At 45.0% G+C, this 25,518-nt stretch overlaps 1 protein-coding gene across 10 annotated transcripts in view; it reads right to left on the reverse strand.

The window, feature by feature from the left end:
- The window catches only part of sema6cb (semaphorin 6Cb), a 97,834-nt gene extending 72,559 nt beyond the window's left edge, over positions 1-25,275 (reverse strand). For 6 of the 10 annotated variants that reach the window (XM_027006712.3, XM_035530525.2, XM_081695826.1 and 3 more), the window contains exons 1-2: positions 25,059-25,275; positions 12,656-12,766 (exon numbers count right to left, since the gene is read on the reverse strand). The gene's annotated coding sequence lies outside the window, so the exon portion shown is untranslated. Of the gene's footprint in view, positions 1-12,655; positions 12,767-13,946; positions 14,171-17,960; positions 18,028-24,367; positions 24,541-25,058 lie in introns of those variants that run through there. The other 4 variants (XM_081695822.1, XM_081695823.1, XM_081695821.1 and 1 more) reach the window with 4 other exon arrangements.
- Between the last annotated feature and the right edge of the window lie 243 nt (positions 25,276-25,518).

Consider the following 25,518-nt stretch of genomic DNA (forward strand, 5'->3'; position numbering starts at 1 on the left):
CTCTTAAATCTTCCGCCTCCTTGTCCTCTCCCCTCAGTCTCTCCCCTCGCTCTCTCCGTCTGCCCCCATGCTCCTGCCTCTCCCCATTTCTCTTCCTTTCTGTCCCCCTCCCTCTTCTCAAACTCTCCCCTCACTCTCCTCTCTTCCTCTCTCAGCTGTCTATGATGTATAGCTTCATTTCCAGCAAACTTTTTTTTCCCCCCGAGAATAAGATTACAATCTGGGCAATTGAGCAGAAACTGGCTTGATATGGTGGTGCGGGGGGGAATAATAAAGGAGAGAGATGGACACAAAGGGGCCGAGGAGAAAACGTCCCTCTTTTTAAATCCCGTTTCAGAGCCAGGCCGGCTTTCCAAAAGCACACGTGCCTGCCATTAGAAAGAAAATGAAGCATTCAGAAATGTAGGCAGGTATAAACAAAGCCAGAAGCAGAGACGGGAAATGCAGAGACACAGACGCGTGGGAACAGCAGGGGGATGGACAGCCAGTGTGGGTCAAAGGAGCACACGACCAGGAGAAGGCAGGATACACACTGTAGCCTGGGAAATGGCAGGGCTCGTTACAGGGCCCCACGAAAGGCCATAGGCTCAGATAAACGCAAAATATCATTAACGCACTGAGAAGGGGCATAAACCTGTTAGCAGACAATAATAGTGAGAACTGAAAACAGGCCTGATTAAAGATGCATTAAAGATGCTTAACTGGACTCTGGGCTGGCTACGGCTTGCTGTGATACTGCGCATAATAAAAATGCAAAAACCAATAAAGAAATAAATAATGTATTCATTGCTATTCATTCTTGAAATGTCAGTGAAAGGTTTTGGCTAAGGATCGCCTTTATTATTTTTCGCTCTCGGCTCTGCAGCTGAGTGGGATCTTGTTGCCCACAGTACCAACAGCTAGAGAATCCCCAGCAGACTGGAGAGAAAAGTGCGAAAATGGATACATTTATCAGCTTAAAGCAGCTCTCTCATATGTGCTGCATTATCCCAGGGAGCTCCTGGGGTGTTTTAGAGTGGCAAAGGGCCGCGAGGAAAATGAATGGGGTGGAGGTAGAAGCCGGGCCCCAGCCAGGGCCCGCTGATCCCCAGGCAGAGGGGAGCTCTGCTGGAGCACCGTCAGCATGCCTGACAGCCTGGAATGGAATGGAGCCCCTCTGTGACACGTTCACTCATTCATTAAATGGTCCTGAGAAATCCAGGAAGCACAACACCACAACCACCGAGAGAGGCAGAGGGAGAGGGAAAGAGTGAGTGAGTGCGTGAGTGTGAGTGTGTGTGTCACTAAGAGAGAAGACCTGTCCAGACAGAATGGTTTACAAGTTGCCTGCCATCCCGCATTTCATGGTAGTGAGAGAACCGTTTATGAAAGCAATGCATGCAAGCACTCGTCTCTGCCTGCCTCCAAAGAGCCCAGTGTCACTCCAGATCACTCCTGATGACTTCTATGTGAATTAAAATGCCACCTTGGGACTATAATTTAGGGACTGAACATTCCAATGCCAAAAGCAATCTTACTAGATTGTGTAGGCACAGCTACCACCAATCCCACTCTGGTTCCCCTGCATTGTTGGCGATATTCATGCATGTACCATGTGCTGTAGTAATGAAGGTTTGAGACTCCCACTCTCTGTTAATGAACTTTTACCTCCTGAACAGTAGCCCACTAATGAGCAGGGTGCTTTTATTCTGATCGATGTTTGTTGTAAACTGCCTTAATCTCCCTGCTGCTCTCCAGGAGACATGTTCACCCAGAGAGGAGAGCTCCGGGAGCACTGAAGAGGAGTAAAGAACGGTGGCGGTACAGACACACACCTGCCTCTCCTCTGTCAGACACCCCGCCTCTCTGTGAGTGCTCCAACCACTCATCCCAGCGAAGTCACTCGGCGACAGCGGGAAACTTGGCTGTTTTCGAGGGTCACGCCAGCTCTAATTTCCCGGTGTTTCATGATACGCACAAAAATAAAACACCTACCCACCTTCACGGGCCTTCATCGCACTCAGCAGAGCGTGCAGTCGACAGGAGCTAATTAGTGTTTACTGTGAAGGGATGGGGGACGCCATTAGTGGCTCTTTGTGTCCGAGAGCCAGGTTCTGAGTGCTGTAGTGACTGGTGAGCGGGTCGGCCCGTGAATGCACTCATCAGCGGCAGCGCGGAATCGGCCGAGCCACTGCCTCTTCTCTCAGATGACACGGCTGATTTGAATATCAAAACAGAATGCAAAACGGTGATTAAAACTCAATTATGCTGCGTGCGGATGAAAAGTCAATTAAGGCCTTCAGAGGCCTGGAGGAGACAGATGCTGAGGTGCAGGAGGGGGGAGCAAGGTGCCGGGGTTTCTGGGCAGGGGCTCGGAAAACGCCGACGGCCAAGCTAGGAACAATGCGAGGGAGAGGGCCAAAAAGAGCTCGGCCCGTCACGCTCGCACCTCCACAAAGGGCTGCGTTATATTCCAGATTATATTCACATCTCCAGGGGCAGCAGTAGTGACGGGAGCGAAAGAGGGGAGGAGGGAGAAGAAGCTTCCTGTCAATTCCATCACGACCCATCCATAAATTATGAGCAATTTGCATTATGAGGCATTCAATTGGGAGAGCAGAGAACAGCCAGAGACAGAAGGGGGAGAGAAAGAAAGCGAAGGAACAATCACAAAGCCCCGCATTCAAATGGAATCGGCCACGCACTCCCAGCGGGGCCACGGCCTCCTCGTTGATCCCGCATCATTTATTTACGGCGGAATAATGAGCGCTGAACGTGGGGAGTGGAGCAGCAGGGGTGTGGGGAGGCAGCGGGGCACAGGCCAGCTTTTTGATCAGCGTTGTGCAACTGCGTGGCCAAGGCCGGCTGGGAAGCCGTGGGCGCTGGACGGAGCGCCCCAGGTGGCCAGAGCAATTCATGAACTTCGTGTGTGTGTGTGTGTGTGTGTGTGTATGTGTGTGTGAGGTGTTTAAACAGCAACGTGGCAGAGTATGGTAACACATTTTTGCTTCGAGGAGCATCGCTTCCAAGAAGAGAAAGAAAATAAAGGGCCAAAGCAGGCAGAAGGAACTGTTGAGAACATGTCCCTCCACTGCTGTGTTTGAGGGGCCCCAGGGACGTACGGAAAACACATGGTCACACACTATCCCGTGTCCTCTCGAACCCTGCCGTGATTATGCACCACATGTTTTCCAAGATCTAGAGGATACCAGGGCTGTGGGAACGCATTCTGCTGTAACATTTAAACAAGTCCAACTCACTAACAGTTTACCAAAAGCTCAAAGCCTGCCTGGATTAACAGAAAGTCGCATGGCGGACTGTATGAAGCTGGGAGGGACAAAGGCAGGGGCTCGGCGTTGGAGAAAGCCTCAGAGAAGAGCGGCGCATTCCTCCCCGAGCTGACATCTCTTCCCCATGAAAAAAAACTTCTAGCAGTGTATTGATGTCAGGCCTGAGAGCTGCAGTATGCTTTGGCAGTATTATCATCTGAAAGAGAGAATTTGAACAGAGCAGAATAATCTATGGGTGGGTGGGTGAGAGAGAGAGAGACAGACACACACAGAGAGAGAGAGAGAGAGAGAGAGAGAGAGAGAGAGAGAGAGAGACACACATACACAGAGAGTGAAGGAAGGGGAGTCAGACTTGTTGAACTTGGCTTGCTGATAGGTTTCAGTGTCAACAGAAGATACTTCCTCTGTATTTCTCAGTGTTCTCTGGAGAAATCAAATACAAGCCTGGCCTCGCCTGGCATTTCCAGCTCAGTGGGGTATGTGTATGTGTGTGTCTCTGTTGGTCTTACTATGTATGTGTGTATGTATGTTTGTGTGTGTGACGTATATGCATGTAAGTGTGTTGTGGAGGGGTGGGTTCAACAAAGAAAGACAAAACCCAAACAAGTCTATCCACCATCTGAGGTGGTTATAAAGTAAGTGTCCTAGGTGTGTTACTACACTGTCTTTAGAATGCTATAACACCCCCCATTAAACCAGCAACCTATTGGTGCAAAATTCAGGCTTTACGCTAGGACTCCCTATTTAATGCAGCCTCATGTTACATTATGCAAACTAGACATTTGAAGCACAGTAAAGAAAGCCAGAGATTTCACAGCCAGGTCCCTCCACAAACCCTGTGTCACCTGTGTTCATGGCCCGAGTGGCAGCTGCTGCTGCCAGCTTACCTCATCCCCAAACTGGTTCAAGCTGCCCATACACACCATGGCATACTGCAGTCATTAACCTTCTACAGTCTCACAGTCTCTCTCTCTCTCCCTCTCTCTCTCTCTCTCTCTCTCTCCCTCCCTCCCTCCCTCCCTCCCAGGAGCTGAGCTGCACTCCCCCACTGGTAAATGAATGCTATCGATTCCTCCCTCCCCTCCCCAGGAGAGCCTCGGGACAGTGGAGGTGGGCACTCGCTCACACGTGCCGTGAGCAAAGCGGCTAGCGCACCCTGCAGCGGCAGCCTGAGGGCGGGTGGGTCCAGGTGAGCTGGGTGCTGTTAGCACAAGCACATCCCTCAGCCAGTGGCCTGGGGCAAATGGCCTGTCATTACTGAGCATTTGGAACACCACAGATCAGCATGAGAGAGTGGCCAGCCCCACTGTGCAGCTAGCAGCTCCAGTTGCACTCAGTCTTGCGTGCCATTCCTCAAACGCCAGCCTCATATCCCATTATGCACTTATATGGTCTGCATGGCTGCAATACCAATATTATTTTAGTACTTCATTGTGTGATCCAGCTTTAGTCATAACACGCTCACTGTAACGCAAGGCCATATTGTTTGGACGCGCCTAACTGCAGAAGAACCTTTAATGCCATTAAATGATAAAAAATATTTTACTAAAGAGTCAGTGTAAGAGAGTTTTGTAAAGGCTTTTCTCCTTTCACAACAAGATACAACCTGCCTCGGGTGTAAATAAACCCCCTTATAGCACAAAGGAGGGAGGTCTCAGTTAAAAGTGCAGAAGTGAATGCGAAACATGTCTGAGGATGACGTTTAAACACTGCCTGGGCATGGTGGAGGTGTGCCCTTTTGGAGAGCAGCAGGCAGAGTGCGTGGCCCCCACCCAGATGCCGCGCCTCCATTGCTTCCCTCTGTGACCCCGGCTGGGAGCAAACAAGTCCTCCAGGTGCCAAGCGCTACATCCCAAGCGCTTCCGCACCAGCATATGACAGGGCAATTAGAGCGCTACAGAACTGTAGCTTTCCACTTTGGGGCAACAGATCCTACAGTCTCCATGGTAACCCAGATGGTGGTCTTGAGTTTTGAGCTCTTCCAACTGAAGTTACTTTTGTCAAAAGCAACAAGCTTCAGAGAGGCAGAGGAAAGAAGGGCTAAAAAAAAAAAAAAAAAAAATCACTTGTGAAAAAAAGAGCCTGGCTGGTGGTTGTGAGAACCCCTCTAACGTGACTCTCCGTTCTCCCATGTGTCCTCAGACTGATGCGATTGTTCCGGGTGCAGTAAGTGAGCACAGCTCGGTAGCAGCATTAAAGGCTTCTGAGCTGTGAGGAACAGAGTGCAGGCTTCACTCTTCCTACTCTGGTTCCAGCTGTAATCTCTGCGGGAGCATTTCATGTCTGGAAATAATTAATAGAAGGAGGGAAATCTGCTAATGAAACCTTCAGGAAGATAAGCCTTAGAAGTCAAGTAAAGCAAAAAACTGTCAAGAGACCAAAAGGTACAAGGAGCTGGAGATGGAGCATTGAGGTGCGGGGTGGACACGATGGGGACGAGCTGATCACAGCAGATCTGCCTCCCTCATTAGGTCTGCGCAGGTGGGAGAGGGTAACAAGACCAAGAGCCAGCCAGTGAGGAGCACGCAATCTGGGGTGGAGGACAGGTGATGGAGCTGAGAGGAGTCCGGTATTCCACCAGCATGAGAGCACAACGGAGGCTAATTAGTTTCCTGCTTTCTCCTCATGCTTCCATCTCCTCGTGCACACGCTGGCTTTCGCTCGGCGTCTCTCACTCCCCATGTGCCACTTTTGCTCTCACACTTCTGCTACACACAGTGTCTGTTCCAGACTTTGGGAGGATGGTGACCAGAGCAATATGTGCCAGCAAAGACAGAAGCAGCCCAACAGCAGGCACAATGAAGATGAATGGAGAGAGCAATAATCGTCTACCCGTCTGTCTGCACACACAAGCATGCACTTGCACACACGTGCGTGTGCAAGCCATATCATCAAGTGTGCTGGGGTCTTTGTGGCTGGAGATTTAGTGGCAGTATCGGGCCACGTCGGGCTCCGTTGTGAGGTCATTCATCACCGCGCAGACGGAGGTTAGAGGAGAGAGTGGCGCACAACCTTTTGATTGCACAGCGAGGCTCAAATACGCATGGCTACATCAGCAGACACTGTTCAGCAATCACATAAAAATCAATCCACTCAAGTGCATGGGCAAAGAGGCAACATAGGCTGCAATGCTCCAGGTATTCTTTGTCCTTGGTGGAGTGCAGGCGCACACACACGCGCACGCACGCACGCACGTCCAGAAACGTGTGCACACACAAATACATTTCTGCTAAAGTCCAGGCCTCGAGTGACTAATTTTCCTGATATTTCTTGGTATTCGTTGCTCAGAGGATGAGAAAAAAAGTAGAAGCGCTTGCTGTTGATTGCAACACAAACAATTAATGCTGTGCTGGTGTGTGCTGGGCCTGTGGGACTTCAGCATGCAAATCACCTGAAAGAAGAGCGTGAGCGAGTGGTGTAAATGAGCTCCAAGCCCACTGTGAGAGAAAAATATCCAGCCTGGATGATTAAAATCTCACTAACAAAATCACACCAAGCAGTTCAGCAAAGGCTACTTCATCAGTAAGGAGAGCTGATCTCTTAAGTCCATCTCTGAATCGAATGTAAATTTTGTCCAAAGATTAGCCGATACTCCAAACTACACTCAAGTCGTAGTAAAGTGCCTGCTAAATCTGTGATAGCCTGATGCAAACAAGACACATCCTATGCCACCCGTTATGTTTTGTTCATGTCAAAAAGAGGTCTATTGTCTGTAGGCTTTATCTCAGTGAACAGACATGTAACAGACATGTTTATTTAGCAGTGAAAGGCTCTCTTACGTTGAGAGACGATAGCGTGAGCATACACAAAAGCCTTCACTGAGTTAATCACAGGAGCCTACCCTGCCCCGTTAACACTGTTCCAGCTGGTTTTGCCACTTTGGTGTAAAAGCCCCATAACGCCTGCTGGGTGGAGCCTGAACCCAGTTAAACCCAGCTTCACGCCCTGCTCCACACACGCTGGCTCTTCCGGATGCACCGTGAGAAAGCGCTAGTTTCAGAACGCAGAAGTTTCCAGGAGGTATGCCGTAAGAAGACGCAAATCAGAAGCACATGCTGGCATCAGTACTCGGAGTCCATGGAGGCGTCCCTAAAGACAAATCAGCAAATCAGGCAGCATCCAAAATAATCCGACGAGAGTCATATGAATGATCACAAATAAACAAATGACTTAGATGGGTGGCATGACGGGGAAATCGAATGACATATCAAGTTGTGTTGCATGGAGAATAGTGAGTGGGGACCGATACCATAAACAAACTGAGCCACATGTGAAAACAGCAATCATCGCAGCACTTAGCAAAAGTCCTATCTGTCTCACTAGTAGATCTGTAACATTGTCGCAATATGACATCAAGCAGTTGCAATCAGAGCCATGGGGTTTAATAGCTTGAGCTTTTTTACAGAAAAGATGAGGAATAATCGTTCAAGGCGAGAGGGTTTGGGCAGCGCAGGGAGAACGGGACAGGACGATACTTAAGCTAATTGGCAGGATGTGTGGGCACTGTGCTGGCATTAAAGCTTACAAGAGGCAGAGTGGCTTCTCATCTGGTATAATAGCTCCTTCACACCCATCATCCCTTTATTCCAATCAAGGCTTTGAACAAGCAAGGCCTCTTGAACACTGCCACAAAGTGTTTAGTTCAATTACAGTAATGAGTCACAGAATGAGATTTTTTTCCCCATGGAAATGACGTCTTCATGAACTGGCCCCTGAATAAAGTGCCCAAAATACAAATGAAAATATTACATACACCGCTACCACCTTTGGTAGTACTGTAAACAAAGACCACAAAAGACGATTCAAAATGTAGATTCATAAATTTTTTTATTAGGGAATATAAACAGAGGTTAAGATAAGTTAAATGTTGAAATCTGGACAGCCAGCCAAGGTCCTGTCCCTTTATCTGCCATTTCAACTAATTGCTTTTAGACAATCTAACTAGAGATGAGCTTTTTCAAGAGCCCTCCACCCTCTTTAAGAGAGATGTTCTTGGCCATTCTCTGCCAGAGGTCTACAGTCATTTTAGATGAGGTCATCTCTCATTGGCTGAATCCAGTTAAATAGACAAGTAAACTTGAATGCAAAGAGTTATAATTCAAACCAGAGAGAGAGAGAGAGAGAGAGAGAGAGAGAGAGAGAGAGAGAGAGAGATACAGCCTGCTCCAAAGGAAAGAGATATTGTTGAATACAACCCCCCCCCCCCATCTTTACAATAACACATCATATGCAACAAAACAAATGTCCTCCTTAAGGATTTCCACATAAATAGCAGGAGCCAGTATTAACCCACAATTATTTCCGTCTGCTGGCCAGCATGTTACTGAAAAAGCTCAGGATGACTTGTTTTGGACCCAGAGGATGAATGGGTGGTTGGAAACATATGGCACTAAAGCCAATGCAGCGCAGAGCAGTGGTTCAGTCACGCCACTACTCCGTCTCAGACAGCCCAGGCACTGCTACTACAAACAGCACGTCTAAAACGGTTAGCATGTGCAATGCTGCCGACGCGACTGTTATCCCCGACGATGGCTCATGACGAACGCCTTGTCCAGACACCGAATCTGTTATTGATTTTTGTGTGAGCTAAAAAAGTCTGTGCATGCTACTGCCTCAGTAATCAGGCCATAGGAGCCATACATTGCTTAAGTGAGTTTGAAGAGGAAGAAAAACATTCAAAACACAATTACAGCACTATGAAACCATTTCCCCCCCTCAATATCCAACACAACAGAAACAGTAAAATGTTTTACTGAGTATTAATGCCCAGTGCTATTGCATTAAAGTTTACAGACAAAACAAACCCTAGTATTATAAATCTTAAATAAACACCAAATAAAATTGTTCCCCACATGGAAACTTGTAAAAGCTATGTAGTGTGCTATGCAAAGTTTGTAATTATTTCTTCAACTGGAAATACACTTTGGTACTGCCTTGCTACTTACAGAAAAGAGCATTAAAAATGCAATGGGAATTGTGTGTGGGGGGGATTAATCTGTCACCACATATTAAGCTTTCCCTCCCCATCTGCCCACGTTCTCCCCCAGGGCCTTCAGGTCTCACTGTGCTATAATGGAAAACACTCTGGTAAAGGTTCAGGCTGACCCACAGGCCGACCAGGTGCTGCTCACCTCCATCCTACCCCGATCCCAACCCCTCTCCACCCCTTCACTTTGAAGCCTTGTGATGGAAAGCTTTTGAGAAGGTTGTAATCGCTGCCAAGGGCACATGCAGGATTAGAAGGACCCCAAGGAGTGGCTGGCAAGACTGGAGGTGCAGGTTAGCATGGGGTACACGCACTTCCCGGTTAGCCAGGGTTGGGGGATTAACAAACAACTAAGGCCACACACACGAACATGCAGGCACATGCACACGCAAACACGTATGCACACACCATGGTTCTTAGATACCAATTTGATGAGAACAGAGGGAGGAAAGCATCCTCCTCCTCCTCCCATTTAACTCCTACTTTTGGTGTTGGGTTCCCAATATGAAAGTGCCTCCAGAGTGCTCCTGGGTGCCCAGGACACCAGCACCCTCCTCTCAGTCACCCTGTAAACCAGTCCCATTGCGCACAGGCCTTGGGAAGAGTTGCATGCTAAACATGCTGCCTCACAATTCAAGACGTATTAACATGTAGTGCAGTTAGATGCTGAAGCACACACACACACACACACACACACTCCTGATAAAACTGTTTAACAACCTTTCACTTGATTTGCAAATTGCCCTGGTATATGAGGAGGCCTTGTGAACACAGAGCCTAGTGAGCGTGCACTAGTGTGCAGGCCACAATCCAGGCTATGGTGTATGGGTAGGGAGGGAAGAAAGGAGGAACATGGACAAGATGGAGGCGAACGATAGGTGGCCACACTGACACCAATGGTGACGATAAACGAACGGGGTTAGTTTGTTTATGACACACTGAAAGGGAACAGAAATTGGTCTACTGTCAACTGCTCAGTGAAAAGGCCTTCGGTCAGACCAACGTCTCTCACAACAAAGAGTCTTAAAGAGCATTTTTTATGAAGAGGAAGTTTGAAACAAAATCACAAGGAGGCCCTCTTGGAGCCAGCATGAGTAGGCTACATGGAGTGGATGCGTCCATGCTTTGGTCAGATGTTCAGTGCAGTAACTCACTGTTCAGGAGTAAACCATGCAGGATATAAGAGGCCAAAACATTGATTATATATATATATATATATATATATATATATATATATATATATATATATATATATATATATATATAAATAAAATCAATTTTTTTTTCTATTCATATTTGTGTCACTGTGGAACTTCACCTACACTGTTCTGTTAATAAAACATACTAAGGGAAGACACTGAAGGCAGAACTGAAGTATAACATAAGTATAACATGTTCTAAGGCCAACTCTCTGATTCAAAATGATTTAGAAAGAACAACTCTCAACATCTCCCATGAATCCATGAGCCCAATTACAAATGTTTTTGGCAGGGTTGGAACCCTGTGCAAGTTGAAATATTTGTATTGGTTTAATAGGAAGATAATGTAATAATAATGTAAATTAGTTTGCACAAGACCATGTCCTTATACTTAAATACTTGTCTAAGACAATCTTGTCTAATACAATCCATGGTTAGTGGCTGAAATTTAACTCTAGTTTCCAGGATATGTCCCAAATCTTTTAGTAATCTGTTAAAAGCAGTGCAGCCTCTTTGACCGATTTATTGTATTGATCAATTTCATGTTTTAAAACAAACAAACAAAAAAGAAACAAACAATACTTCCTTGTGGAACCCTACAATTAATAGATCTAGGCAGAGACAGAACACAATCCACATCCACCTTCACCCACCTGTTTTTTTTTACTCCTTTCAAATACAAAGCCACCCATCTGAGAATTATCATTAAAACCATAAAACTTTGAAGTTAGAATAGTTCCTTCTTAGTTCCGCTACACCAAGCACAAAATGAGCAACTTAATACAAGGTAGAAAAAAACAAGGCCAGTTTTAAAAAGAAGCAAATAGTCCATCAATGCTGGCGTCACTTTGCTTTGATTTTGAGTAGTCAGTGTTTCAAGTCTTACTTTGAAGACCCATGAAATGGAAGAGCTCATGGAGCAAATGTTTTAGCTGCTGGTACAGTGGAGCTGGGATGTATGGCAGCTTTACCAGGCGTGAGCAAAGGGAAGTGGGGTGAACTCACCCGCGAGTTCGACTGACTTAATAAGGCCGCTCTCGATCAACCCTGGGGACCCATTCGCCCCAATTATTACCTGGACACACGCCTCTCTGCCCCACCCACTCTGTCTCCCTGCCTCCTCCCTCCCTCTCCCTCTCTCACACAGTCCTGCATTAGATTAAGGAGTCTGCCGAATCACATGAGTGTTCGGGCTCAGTGATTAAAATGCAGCCACTCTGAAAGACTGTGACAGCACTTTCCACACCAGCCCTTTATAATGGTTCCATATGCTTCATCCAAAGACAAAAAAAAAAAAAAAAAAAAGATCAGAAGCTGTCACAGGCAGAAGGCGGCACCAGGGAGCATGGGGAGGCCGAGCTGGCTGAGAGAGTGTGAAGCGTGGGAGGACTAGGCTGTTCGCTTTCTGTAGGCACCAAGGTCAAACCCAGCCCTGCATCTGGCCATCCATCTGGTCCTAGCGCACGCAGGAGAGGCCCCACGTCACCGCCATCACTCCTCGAGCCAGTCTTCAGGTGTGTGAGCCTTTGTACGTGCCTGTGTGCTTATGATCACTGTGGGTCCAGTGCTGGCTTGGGGTCCAGTTCTTTGGGTCTGTGCATCAGGTGTGCTCTGGTGAAGACTATTCAGAAGTACTAAAAAGACATTGCCTGTTTTTTTTTTTTTATTCTCTCTTCAGTTCTCCGTCGTGGCTCAGCCCATGTTTCACAGTTTCTGGTTCATTCTTCCACGTCGTCTTTGTCTGTCTGTCTGTCTGTCTGTCCTTTTTTCCCTTATGGCTTACTTCTTCTCGCTTGTTCTCCCTCCCCTTCTCCCCTCTCTCTTAATTTTTGACCTCTCTCCCTCTGCACTCTTTTTGCCTGCACACTTTCCTCGGTCAACTGCTGAACCTAGGATTTGATTTATTCTCAAACACCAATGTATTTTTGTGGAAAGTACATTCTGTATTTGTATTAGGCTGTTCAAATTGACCAAAAAAATAATAAAATAATCCCACACAATGCCCTGCGGCGACCAGCCAGCCTAAAGTAATGCAGCTGGCTAAGGCTTCAGTTTTCTGCCAAATCAAACTGCCTTTCTTCAGAAAGTGCAATTGTATTTCACCAAGCAAATATCAACAAAGGTTCAAGAGGTCAAGAAGAAATAACATGAGTGATTTTGGAGACTAAGAGTTCAGCAAATTGCTTCCCATTGGTTCCTACCTCAATGCTTGTCCAATGATATTGCTGGATTGGAGGCACATGACAAAGTTGAGGCGAAGTGTGTCTGATAAAATGCTGGAGACTCTCAGTGAAGCTGTAGCATTCCTCAGTCTGGGGGTGGGGGGAACAAAGAAAGAAAACCGCTATTAAAGGAGTTGTTACAGCATTCAGATTAGATGCATCTTACTAAATAAAAACCAGGCACACAGTTACTTTACACCAAACACAGTCCTTTCACAGCTGTTTTCTCCACAAAATACATTTATTGGATCTTTTTACTAATTTGCCACAGATTCTGCAGCTTTTTCACTGTATTAAGTACCATCATTCTTATCATACTTAATATCATATAAGATGAATTCAGAGATTAATCACTTTTTACTTTTTATATTGTCTGAATACACTACTAAGTGAAACAAATCTCTCTCTTCTAGCACCGGGACATCGCGCCAAGAACAGGAAACAGAAAACAGTAATAACATTTAGAGAAAACAATGCCTTTGCACGCAAGAAAATGGAGGAACTGTTCACTTAATATTCATTATGGACAGATTTCCAACCAAATCTCTACAAATCCCATTCCGAAGCTGTCCAAATCTCAGGGCATCTTGGAGCGCAATCTGTTCCTTCAATCTGTTGCGTGCAAATGCTCCTCTCTGCCAGCTTCTTTCCTTAAGCAGACCTGCGTCACTCTGACGCTCTCCTCTACCCCCCCCCCCACCACCACCACCACCACCACCACCACCCTGCCTTCTCTGGTCTTTGTGGCTTAGCCCTTCTAACTCGCTCTGTGTTTCTTTGCGTGAGTCTCAAGCACACGCCTCTTCTTCCCAGTCTCCAACCCTTTATCAGTATGCCTCCTCGTCGGTCTCTTCACAAAACACAAAGTGCATTAGACTTGCTTACATTGTAGATGGACGCATCTTGTCTTAATGAAGAATAATGGAGAAATAAATGAGAAAAATTGATCTAATAACAGTCAGGCCTAATATTGTAAAATAAGCTTCAACTTACAAATCCCCCTCAGGGCAGGCTAAATTAGTTATGCTCTGGTAGAGAGACCTCTTAATTCTTCAAATTAAAAATCTATAAATTATAGACCACTAGAAAATGTTAAAGTCCGTCTGTGACTAAGGCAATACTGAGTAACCTAAGAAAGTGGCAGGCAAATTATCTGAAAAGCCAATATTTGCAAAACAGTGACCGAGAACATTCACAGTGTTCACTTGTGAGAGCCTTAAAAACCATGCTCAGGCTAAGGGGCACAGGCTCCCATCTGAAAGGAACTGACCTGAAGCACTCTCTGTATCCTGGGGCATTTTCACAAAAGATCTTCATGGCCCGTTTCAGTGTGACAAATCCAAAATTTAGGAGCGCAACAGCAGTTCAGTTCCAGGGCTCATATTCACCAAGATATTTTGTAGACAACAACAAAAACGAATCCATTCTCTCCAAGCCAGTTATGCTCCAGAACTGGCCAGCTCAAAACATCCTAAACCCAAGTGCTGTTTCTGGGTCAGTCTGGCTTTTAAACCTAAAATGAAACAGAACAGAAACTGGTCCTGGATCAGGACTACTGTGATTTGTTGCACAGCTGTAACAGGCTGTCTGTGGACAGGTTGTTCTGGTTGGTGAGGGTTGGAGCAACATTCCTCTGAGGCTTTTAAAGTCAGAAGATAAGCGCAGGGGGCACCTGGCTCCTTCCTGCTCTTCAGTATTCAGGTTAAGGAACAGAGAGGAGTCAATCACAATTCTCTAACATTTTGCACTGTATCTTCCCAGTTTATCTTCCACTGGTACAGGCCTTCCTCTGTAAACATGTCTTGCATTACTGCTGCTAAGAATATCCAGCAGAAACCATAAAAATGGAGAAACACAACTCGAATGCATCCGTGTCACTTTATTTTGGGTTCACGCGATACTTGCCAGGCAGCTGGCCAGTGTATGACTGAGATTTATGCTTTACTAAACTGCAAAATGCTTTTTCATTCTTCATCATCTCCGTCTTCTTCAGAAAATCATACTGCGATTATCACATGAAAAAGACAAGCAAACTATCAAGACCTCTTAATGCTATCCTAAATTGTTCCCAAATGTCCAATATTAAACCTTTGGGGCCAGAAAATGCTTACAACTGTGGTGCAACTAAAATTCTACTAGAAACTAATTTGTAAATAGAACAGCATTACGAAGGACTTTGGAAAATAAAAAAGAATAATTTTGGACAACCTTTACAGCAGGGCTAACGTCTTTCAACCCACAGCATATACACACTACATGCCTTACAGCACAAGTTTCACAATCAAGCTTGTCTGAAAATAGTTCCCTAATGGCAAAATCACAAAATTGTTCTCTCATTCGTGGAATATTTGGAATATCTACATTTAGGAAAATAATATAATCATTTGAAAATATTTACTAGGGTATAAAAATCTAAAATCTTTGGATTTTATGGGAGCTCAACCAATTGATCCAAGAGAGAGAGGTAAAGAGCGAGAGAGAGAGAGAGAGAGAGCGAGAGAGAGAGAGAGAGAGAGAGAGAGAGAGAGCGAGAGCGAGGCAGGTTTCACCTCAGCACTTCAACAATATATTTCACCATTCAGGACTCCAGGAACACGGCTGCCTTAACGGATTCCTGGAATAACATCCTGCACATGTTGGGGCTCCTTTGTTAGGTGCGGATTTAGAGAATAAATAGATCTCCGAACACAAATCTGACATGGCATCTGTAGAAAATGTCCTCACCACATACTTTGTCTTGGCTCAGACCCAAAAGCATATGAAATACACAGACAAACCATGGAAAGCAAGAGTCAGTAGGGCATGTCCGAAGGGAAGAGGGGCTCTCCGAATCACCAGCTGCTTTCTTGTGGAGTTTGATTAATGATGTCTTGGGCACAAAGATTTAGCAGATCATTATCTGGGATAAAGCTCTCAGCCTTATGAGGACCATATAATTCAAAACTCATTGCCATTATATGGCTGTACACATGCATGGATACATCTATGCATGCATGCACACACATGCTTAATAGGGGAGCTTAAAACTTTTATCCATACAAAAGTGCACTTCCGTTATCTTTCCACTTTAGCATGACTATCAGAATAAATCCAAACTGCCAAGCTGAACACAAAACAGGCAGAAAATGCCTCCAACAATGAACAAAGATCTTTACAATCATCTAAAATTAGGTGTAAATGCATGAAAGACTCTCGGCTGGCAGCAAGGCATGACTGTAGCGAACGCATAATTCAGTTGAGTCATCTAGACCCAGGCATGGAGCTAAACAATCAACCAGGAATTCTGGAGGTCCTGGCAGTGAGAAGGGATGTGGGCCTCGCCGACTGTACCATTTAAGTAGAGCCCGAGGGGGTGGGGGGGTGGGAGGGGTGAGATAAACAGCTCAGTTAAATCTAAACAAGTAGCTAGCACTAAAAACTTGCCATCATCTCCTGTCACCACTCTTCCGTTGCCTATTTAAAAAAAGGAACGCTGATCTGTGTCCCATTTTGGGCAGCTCACTGAAGACATTAGGCTGACATGTTGGGAGTGCCCTCTTCGCTCCCCCTTTCACCAGTGCATTCTTCTACTCCCCCTCCTCCTGTAGAGGGTAAATGATTTGACCTGAATCATCTCCATCCCTCAACGCCACGCTCACTGAAGAAAATCAATCCCTTTACTATTCAGGCCACGATGCTGCCCCTGCTTAACTTGTGACCCCCGCAACCTAGTGGGATTGTGCTGGGAGGAAGACTGGGATTTGGGTCGGCCCATTCAGCGCGGTGGGTGTCAGGTTTTACAAAGAGCAACAGAGCTGACTTGGTCTGGACTGCTTATTAAAAAAAGGAAGAAGAAAAAAAAAAAAGTGAAAGAACTGCTGGGTGGTCCTCTTGGCACCTGGACACAAAAACACATCTTCAGCCAGCCGGCTTTCACCTCCGCCACTTCCGCACAGTCTCAATGGCAGAAACAACTCAGATTCAAATGTGTGGCAGAGGCACAGTGAAAAGTTTTGGATGAGCATGGTCCTTCCCACCTCTCTAAGTAGCATTCCTCTCACACTCACAACAGTGGCAAATCATGGAAATGAAGTATGTCCATGATCTTCTCATGTGGGCACACCAGGATGTGATTAACATGGAGTAATAGCTCTGAAAACGAGCTTATTAACCAAACATAATATCAAGTGCACCACAAAGAAAAAGACGTACAATTTGCCTTTGTGTTCCATTCCCCTATTTGCTGTTGGTCAACGATACAAGAGATTTATGGAAGAGATCAGAGTGCTAGTTTATCCAATGAAGCATTTCAGTATGACAATAAGCTGCTGTTACACACACACACACAGAGACAGAGAGAGAGAGAGAGAGAGAGAGAGAGAGAGCGAGAGCTATGTGGTTAGCTCTTCTCCATTTCCATCTCCAGGGTGTTATCATGCTAATTTGGGGGAGGAAAAAAACAGCATGCATCTGAATTGAAAATGGGATGGATGCACACAGAGCTCAAAGCTTGGTTAGCGGAGCATTGTAAGCTTACTTTGGTAAGAAGACAAATGGAAACACTTACAGCAGTCGACAGTTAATTGATAGTTCATTTAAGCACAAAAGAAACATACAGTATATGTACTGCCAATGTTTTTGTCAACCCAGAAACTAATATTTCCACCAGGAAGTTGTTGAACTCCATGAGCTGTTTTGTACTAATGCTCCTGGCCTGCCATGCGGCCCTTTCAAAATGAGAATCAATGAGCATGAATGGAAGTTCCAGCTGAGACAGGCTGCGACTCACAAAGAAATCTAATGCTTCCAAAGCTCAGTAAGACATTTGGCAGGCAACAGTCCCATCAAGTCTGCCCTTACTCATATATAACCGCCCCTTTTCCATCCTCACACTGGCAGGCATATACATATATTCCAACTGGCTCACCCAAGAGAGATGGAACTTGGATCAGACTGACCTGCTCTTGCTCCATCACTCTCTCACACACACATATACATACATGCATATATACACACACACACACACACACACACACACACACACATACATATATATATATATACATATATTAAAAAAATACACACACACACTTTGCTTGTGCAGCTGATGAAGGACCTCTGACCAAATGTCCTGTTTCTCTGGAGACGTTGAGTACTACTCTGCAACTTTTACTCCTGTGCTCTCGCTCTCGCTACATATAAATACATTTATATTTTATATATATATATATATATATATATATATATATATATATATATATATATATATATATATATAAAAATGAGAGAAGGTTGCGAGACTGACTTGATTATTTCAGAGTGCTGCAGCTCGCCCCCCTGCATGGTGACATCATCTGCCTCCTACTGGTGTACTGAATTTAGTGAGGGAGAGAAAAAGAAAGAGAGAGCGAGAGGAAGGAGTGAACGTGTAATGAGAGAAAAAGAAGGATAAAGGAGAAAAAAGACGTGAGAAAGAAAGAAAGAAAAAAAGAAAAGAATAAAAAAAGAACGAAAGACATGTGACATTTGGGCTCACGCCTAATGTGGTTAAGTGTAGGTGAGGCAGACTGTTAGAGGTAATGTGTCTGTATGTGGCTGATTTGTTTACAGGGAGTCGCTTTTAACACGTCAGTGTGTAGCGAAGATTGCTCCACTGGGATAAGCCACTGGCCAGGAGAGAGATAATGTAAAAAAGCAATAAAGAAGGATCAGATGAAGACATCTGGTAGCTTTAGACCAGAACTTTATAATTGTGCGTGTGCGCGATAGGAGATTTGGAAATTTACTAGAGTCAACTCTCAACTCCAGTATACAAAATAGCTCACAAAGACAAAGGCCATGAGAAATAGCATGCTCACAAAACCCCACAAATCTGCAAGCTCATTTACTTACACGCACGCACACATTCACACAGAACGGAGTCATCGTGTAGTTTACAGTAAGACACACTTGAATGAGAGAAGCACGAAGGAGGGAGAATTGGGGGCCTAGTGGTGCTTGGCCATGTACCAAGGGGAGATTTTATGACAGCGCCTCAGCCAACCACCACATCTCTCCCCTGCCCCGCCCCCTCACAGCAAGTACTAAAAATAGATGGCGTTCTAGTAAATGTCCTCAGAGTTCGCAGAACCTTACGGAGTTCAGTGCCGGTTTCTAATCTTAAACCCACCCCAGTCTGAACCGATTCCGTATTCTCACCTGTCAAACAGACCCCACCCCCAGATTGCTGTGTTATGCAGACTACTGTATGATCAGCCTCCGTATAGCCCTGCTCCTCTTCTGAAGACACATGGGCCCACCCGCGCCAAGATTCACTCCATGAAGGTCAAAGGAGACTTCTATTTATGGAAGCCTGGGAAATTGGAGGGATTTACATAATGTGCATATGGTCACACTAGATTCACACTGAACAACTCCTACCAGCTTGCCTCCACATAAGGCCACTATCAAAAATAAAACTGGAAAATGAAAATCTCAACTCTCATATCAAAGCTCTTCTGCAGGGTCGGAAGCCCTGCTGTCCTGAGTGAATGGGCTGTGATGATTCGTCTCTGCTGGATGGAGCTACAACTTTAACTGTTAAAAAAAAAAAAAAAAAAAAAAACTTCTCAGCCTTTTAATTTCCTGCTCTGTTTCACTCTTTAGAGCCATAAAACTGCTCGTTTTAAAAACATGCAGTGAGGCAGTCAACTATTACTCACATAGCACTGAATCCTGCAGAGATATTTAAAATTCCATGTTGGCCATTGTGCTAAAAAGCATCATTAAATTCTAAAACTCTTAATATAAAAGACCAAAAAATCCAGAAACACTTAAATGTTAGTGGGAAGTAAATAATTACAATAAAAGAAAAAGCCTAACAAAACTTAGCAAATAGTGAAAGTATTTTCAGACAAAGCAACGACCCAGGTTCTCTCCATTTGCAGACTGCTTTTCTCATTTCTGGACTCTCAGGAGCAGCAGCCAGTTTCCAAGAACAACAGACAGCCTGAGTGCAAACCTGAATTTTCAAAACAGGTTTTGAGCGGTTCAAAAGTGATAAAAGTGAATCTCAGAGGTGGGGCTTGAATAACACATTCTACTTCTAACATTTTAATGCCAGATTTTTCTGTTCAAGTGTCATTTCACATTTACTTTTATCCAAAGTGACTTACAATTATGACTGAGTACAACTTGAGCAATTGAGGGTTAAGGGCCTTGCTCAGGGGCCCAACAGTGGCAACTTAGCAATGGTGGGCATTGAACTGGCAACCTTCTGTTTACAATTCAACAGTGTCAACTTGGCAGTGCTGTGGCTTGAACCAGCAACCTCCGGATTACAAGTCGGGTAGCTTAACCACTGAGCTACCACTGCATTTTCTTTGCCAGTGCTGAGGTGAATGCATACAGCAATAAGGCCTGCTGAAGACAGCCTCTGAGGTAAGCAGACTGTAACGAGGCCTAGAGAGCTCAAACCAGATTACAAAGTTAAAGCTCTCCAACTATTTCAGTGCAAGCAGCTAATCAATGTGACAGGAGGAGCTGTTCCATTATAAACTGATTAAGAGATCATTTAGGGCACAGATCACAGCACCTCTAAATCTCTACAGAGTGCAGAAATCAATAACTGCTACATATGGCCAACAGCAATTAAAAACAGGGAGCCCCGGTCCTGCGGGTTCTATTTTATATCCAGAAATGAGAGCAATTAAAAAGGAACCGCAGTGGACATCAGCCTAGCACAGAGCTGATCCTGGAAGCGCTCGGCCATAGCTGGCGGGTTTGGCCCGTAATGCTAGCATACCAATGGGAGGGCTACAAAAGGCTACTTGTGTGGTGGAAGACGCGGAGCAGGGGATGCAGCTGAAAGTGGAAGCGCAAAGAAATGGAGTTAGTCATCACTCCGTAATCTGGTGTGAAGAGCTGCCAGTGGCAGAAAGGAGGGAAAAGCCCTAACAGTGAAGCCATGCCTCTGTGACTTAGCCTGCCTGCTGGTTCCAGCCCAATGTGATTTAGCTCTCTCAGCCCAGCTATCTGAACATTCCTAAAGATGACAGTTGGGTAAGCAGCTCATTCTGTCTGTGTGTGTGTGTGTGTGTGTGTGTGTGTGTGTGTGTATGTGTGTGTGTGTGTGTGTGTGTGTGTGTGGCTGCATTTGTGTCGCTATGTGCACCATAGCATAAAACAGCTCTGGGGATTTTTTTGCTTTTTTTTTTGGAAACACTGAAATAACCACAATAAAGAATAATTTCCCTTAAAAAAAAAAAATTCAGCACTATAATGCAATTCCATTCACGTTGTTTGCATCCAGAGAAACTGGTTTGCCACGCATACTTCAACAGCGCTTTGGTTTGTCACAGCAAAACAGACAATACGTGAGGGAAATTAAAGGAAGCTGCAGGACAGTTGTATGCATTTTGCTTCTCCGAAGCACTCTCCACTCTCCCTCTCTCCCTTTCCCTCTGTGTGTTTATCCGAGTTTGATGGTTTTGAACTTGTGGTACTGCACATTAGCTGGAGAGGCTCCATTGAGCATACCGCGAGGCAGCTGTCGCCTCACTGCCCCCTCCCCGAGTGGGTGCCGTGGCTCAGCCAGGACTACCACACGGCGTGTTTGACAACGGGTTAAAGACTCTGAAAAATGGTTCAGAAAGCCACTTGAAGCCAGCCAGTCTGTCCAAGAGCAGGAGGGAAATGGGGGTTGAGGTCTGTAACTTGTCCAAGGTGAAGGCCAGGACATGCCCTCCCTCTCTCCGACTTCAGCCTCCCTCTCAGCTCAGCACTCATTCAGCTCTTCCCCCCCTTCAGTGTTCATCATTATGGTGTTTTTCTTCAGTCCACAGCCAGCCAAAGAGCAGTCGGGGGTTTGTGGTGTTAATGTTGAAACCAATTGGAGTTATGTCAGGCATATTTCCGGGCACAGAAAAACTGAACGTGAGGTGGCAAATGGTGTCAGTGAGATAAGCAATTCCTATTTAACTTCTCTAATGTCTCAGGTCCCTGTTATGGCTGATTACTTGGAATTGGCTCAACTGTTATTTTAGCATGATCCTCGACCCCTGCTCCCTAAAAAAAATCATCACTTCCATTTACCATAGGCAAACAGAACCAGCCAAACTCAGAGATGTCATTTGGATGTCATGGGTGCATGCATGTGCATATGTTTGAGCATACACACACACACACACATATATGAATACATCCTAAATACATCAGAGGTTACCTAGAAAACAAGGCCATTTTCCTAAGCTATTTGCAATAGCTATGGCAGCAAGCTAATAAGTTTTCCCCACCCAGAGAGAGTTGGCCAGGCTTGAAAGCCAAGGCCCAGTGGTTATGCTGCTGTGCTGGGTCTGGCTGGCCCTGTGTCAGGCCTGGGTTATAGATGATGCAGGGGATTCACATCTGACAGGTAATAATTCACTCCCCAGGGGTACTAGGCCCATTGCTGGACATGGGCAGCCATGCAGGAGCAAGCAGTGCTCTTTTGCCTGCCACCCCCTGCCCATCCCAACCCCTCCCACTGCCTCATAATTTACCACTCCAGGTGTATCTACAAGCTATGGGCTGTCCTGTTGCTAGGGGCAACAACAATCAGTGTGAAATATAAGGGAGAATTAGGAAATGGTACAAACCCCCAATACTTTCTAATTGAAGGTGATTTATTGTTTCTCAATGTCCAAACAGCAGGGTAAAGTGTTCACTGTGTCTCCCTCCCATCCCTGAGCATGAATCCATTCTGAATGTCAGTCTGTCATAAAAAACTGGTCTAATGGGCCAAATGGGGTTCAAAAGTAAATGCCTCTATCTGCGGCCTGATGGGAAGAAAAATAAAACACACTGACCGAAAAGAGACCGTGAAGAGTAGATGGCTTAGATCTGCACTTGTAGCACCAAGCCTATTTCAGCACTCATTACCCAAAGAACCATTAGGAAGACACAGTCATCCGCAGCACCCTGCTAGCGTAACATCATTTAGGACAAAACTACAGCAACGGAAATTGGAAATAAAATTACACCCCAGGCTATACGCATCATTACCCACACTTGCAAAGAGGCTGGCAGTGTGGGGCTCACTGGAAGCAGAGGAAAGTTTACAGTTAAAGAGAACAGGAACTGTTACTCAACCTTCATAAAACCTGACCATAAAAATCTAACAACACAAAATTATAGCATTTATTGGAATTTATTTGTAAACTAGGAGCCAGAAGTATACAGTACTGAACAACAGGGGGTTTTAATGTTAACACAACTGGCATTTTGCCACTATCATTTGACTGAAGAGCTCAAAGTACAATTTATCTTTAAATGCAATAATACACCTGTGATAAGATATATCTGCAAACACCCATAGCTTATGACCTCTACATGGGCTCCTGAGTGGTGCAGAGCACAAAGGCTGCCTATGACCAACACTGCACCTCAAGGCTCATACTGAATCTGAACTGTGCCATGCAACGCCTGTGAGCACCAGAGGAAAGGCAACCAGCAGCAGAGGTGTGCGATGGCAACTGGGGGGTGCTCTCTCCCTCTGTCCTTCATGGACTTGGAATGATGCACACCTCAATCACACCCATCCAGTTTCACACCAGCCAACAGGTTAGGCCTTTTACCCAAACCTGTTGAGACACTGGTCATTGCAGAGAGGTCAGTAGCTCAAAAGAACTCAGCCACAGACCTTCCATGCCTGGAAGAAAGCTGGCAGAGCTTACACCCTCCCATACTGATGGCTGCATGGCATGGCGGATTGCTTACAACTGGACATTGTGAATTTGACATGACTAAACTTTGTGAAACTGGTTAAAAAAGCACAATGAGGAAAAACAAAGGGAGGGGCCTGTTTGCTCTGTTGGGGTGACAAATGGATCAACACCCACATATTATTTGTGTTACTTTACCTGAGGAACGCACATAAATTACTACAGCTGTTCACTGAAATAATCTGACAGGATTTTTCGTAATTATCGAAATTACGACTGACAAAAAAAAAATCCAAAGTTTGTGTGAAGAAAGTATTAGCTATCAAAAATTTGTCGATATGACAGTACTTTTTTTTTTTGCTTTATGAGGAAAGAAATAAAAATGATAATATCAAACATATTTTAAATCTGCTACTATTAATTCTCCTTCACGGTTAGGCAGATGCATTTAAGAAGAAATTGTTAGTAAAGACAAAATGTCATGCCCTGGCTGCTTTGCAGTTCAGAAATCCATTAAGGTTCTTCCAGCAACAGAATTAATGGTTGAAGCCTTTTTAAAAGCACTTATATTGCAATTATGCCTGAGCAATGCCTTTAAAAAAAAATAAAAAAAATTATCCAACATGAAAAGAGAAAAGGATGCCAGAAAAAGATGTAATAGCACAGTGACCTATTCATTAACATATCCAAATAATTTGGGTGACCTCTACATATAGGTTTTACTCAAAGCAAGAACTGACTGGGCTATACTGTGTTGCTGCTTAGTTAAGTCTGGGTTATTGCTCTACTTATGCACCCTATACTACCTCGAAAATCAGAATGGTATTAAGTAAGAAACAATAATAACACATCCAGTGAACAGACTGATACCATTTCGCACTATAAACGACCACTGCTTGAAAGAGATCTGGCCAGTGTGCGCAACATGCTGTAGGGTTGTCTATAGTGTATTCAAACTTATCATAGCTTTGGATACGGGAGAGAGCTGCTGCTTATCGAAAAACTCGGTATTTCGAGGAGACAAACATTACACCTGGTGGTATTAAGCAGCGAAAAATTCAGAGGTTCGGTAAAGATCTCAGCGGGAAGACGGTGCTGCGCCCTCGTCCCCCGTATCATCTCCGCTGTCTGTCTGCGAGGTACGTGCAAGGAGTGTGCCCGTTCCGTACTGGAACTTGATCATTTCTTTTGCACTCCAAACAGCCACTATGAAAGAAAAAAAAAGACACGGACTGTTCCCATCTGTTTCCCATCAGGATGCCCACTGAGATTCTTCAATGCCGTGTAACAACATTGCACCACTATTCGCGACATAATTAGCTGGCAGACAATAGCCGCATGCAAAATCACGGTGCCCAAAATCGTGGACAAGGATTTAAACTAATTGCAACTGACACGCGTGTTTCTAAAGAGAAACATGATGCGTTTCAGCAACAAAAGCACGTAGTAATATGTTAAAGGGTACTGGCTACATATCTGTAGGACTTTAAATTATGTTGCACTGGCAAATGCAATGCAATACAGGCTTTGTGTCGCGGCAGCAACACATCGGAGAAGACCAAGCTGTTCGACCTGAATGAAATCCATTAATTACAAATTCAAACAAAAATGCTCTACGGAAATGTATCAGACACAACCCGCACTGTTTTTATTCCCCGAGTTGAGTATATGCACAAGTACAGTTAAAAAAAAACTTAAATCAGTGAAGAAAACAGGCCACTTACCACCTTTCTTTCCTTTTAATTCTTTGCCCTTTGTGTGCACGCTGAATGCTGATTCCTTGGAGATACGAAAACCGTTCTCAAAACGAAAATGTAATGGAGAAACAGAAATTTACGATTTCTCAGCGTTTTCCCAAGAGGTTTATTCTTCCTAGCTCGCAGACAGCTGCGAAGTGCCCCTTGCTACAACGTCGATGTACACACGCCCACAAAAATAGCAAGACTGCGCTAGAACTACACAACACAGAGCGATCTCTTTGAAAACACGCCCTTTCTCCTTGATTGACGCGATGCTTATCCAATTGAAGTTAGTGAAAGTATTGCATATGTTTGTCTTTAAAAGTTTATACACAACATATATGAGGTGAGGCACCTGACAAACAAGGTTTACGAAAACACTGACTGCATTAAAACATTGCTAGTAAGGGAAGTGGTTGGGATAAACGGTATACTCCAAGCACAT

Source organism: Electrophorus electricus, chromosome 14 (assembly GCF_041902795.1).
Source record: "Electrophorus electricus isolate QZ-2024a chromosome 14, ASM4190279v1, whole genome shotgun sequence".
Taxonomy (NCBI): Eukaryota; Metazoa; Chordata; class Actinopteri; order Gymnotiformes; family Gymnotidae; genus Electrophorus; species Electrophorus electricus.